The 1,583-nt window shown below is 36.7% G+C and overlaps 1 long non-coding RNA gene across 1 annotated transcript in view; it reads right to left on the bottom strand.

Annotated features, from left to right (window-relative positions):
- Nucleotides 1-851: 851 nt before the first annotated feature.
- The window catches only part of LOC118767500, a 34,590-nt gene continuing 33,858 nt past the window's right edge, over nucleotides 852-1,583 (bottom strand). The window contains exon 3 of the long non-coding RNA XR_005003422.1: nucleotides 852-906. This is a non-coding gene — a long non-coding RNA (uncharacterized LOC118767500). The remainder of the gene's footprint in view (nucleotides 907-1,583) is intronic.

The raw sequence follows: 1,583 nt of genomic DNA, 5'->3' as shown, positions 1-1,583 counted from the left end.
CTCTAAAAGATTTCGAATTTTGTTGGGTATTCGAATTTCGGATAAACGATATTTCCCTGTATAAACCGGGCTCACTTAAAATGAATGGCAGATTGTCAGCCTGTGTCTAAATGTTTTGCCAATCGACGATGTGCGACTCCAACCCCCATGATGATTCGATTTTGCTCAATCTTTCTCATTAACATAAACACCAACCACAAGTCCAACATGGAGAATGTTTGTGATCACTCATTCTGCTGGAAATAATTGGGAAATCTCCTGTGGTGTATTTCTTTATTTATTCTTACAAAACAAGACCACAATAGAAAGTGTAAATCTAATCACGCTCTGCCTGAAAAAGCGGACGAGACAGCCACAGCAGGAATGCATTTGATTACAGGTCTGGTGAATGAAGACAGACTTAGATGGTAACAACACTACCGCACCAGCTTTTGATAAGATTGTTTCAGCCATCTTTATTGCAGTTAAGCTTCCGTTTAAGAGAGAAACTCTAGCAGAGATTATTTGGAGTATTTCTCGAGGCATACGACTAAATATGTGCGAGACATATGCGACTAAGGTTACTCGACAATTTTTTCCACGATAAAATTGCATGAATATATTTATGAGAATGTATACATACATGATATGGCTTACAATGTGATGTAGATTTAGCCAGGGACATACATAATGTAATAAATATATAATGAACACTGGTCGCTTCTTACCAAAACAAACCAGATTGTATAAATAATAACGAACACTGAAAGACACTTGGGAACTCTAAGCTAACAGAAACGGGTTTCTAATCGTGATATATACACATATATGTATTTATGTATTGTATACATAAATACATAAATATTGTATACCCAAACACACATACAGTCATATACGCACATATACACACATGCACACACATACACACTCACACAATAAGCGAAAGCTTCGTACGTGATACTAGGTCATACTCGTTTGTGATTAACAGTAATTGTATATATATATATATATATATAATTATCGTGCAGTTACTGTTTATACCTCGTTCAGAGATTTATTATTGCTTGCATAGTTTTTCGAGATCAGTGACGAAAAATTACTAGAAAAACGATATAAGGATTTGCATTGGAACACCTTTTCATCGAAAACCGGTGATTGTCGTACACTGATGCCAGGTCAAAACCTAGAAACTGCAGTCCGTGCGTATCACTTAGGTTGACGAGGGAAGGGTGACCTCCCTTTGCAAATACCATAAGAGCACAGAAAGTGTGCCTAAAGCCAGCTAGAGACGATGTTCTTCTGGGGTTACAAGCTACAGTAACACCCACCCTTAGTGGTTAGCCATATTGAGATGGCAAGTATACCTCACATTGTCGTGCAGTTACTGTTTATACCTCATTCAGAGATTTATTATTGATATATATATATATATATATACAGAAAACAAAAGACGAAGACAGGTGTAAGAACAACAAGCAGGTGTATTAGTTTGACACTCGGGAAGAATGGACACGTCTTTTGCGTTTCGAACATACGCTCTTTGACAGAAAGAATTGAAAGAAAATCGGAGAATAAAAAGAAAAGCGGCAGAGAAAAAATATTTC

Source organism: Octopus sinensis, linkage group LG22, assembly GCF_006345805.1.
Source record: "Octopus sinensis linkage group LG22, ASM634580v1, whole genome shotgun sequence".
In the NCBI taxonomy this organism is placed as follows: domain Eukaryota; kingdom Metazoa; phylum Mollusca; class Cephalopoda; order Octopoda; family Octopodidae; genus Octopus; species Octopus sinensis.
Note: the sequence above shows the minus strand (reverse complement) of the source record. Positions and strands in the feature narration are given on the sequence as shown.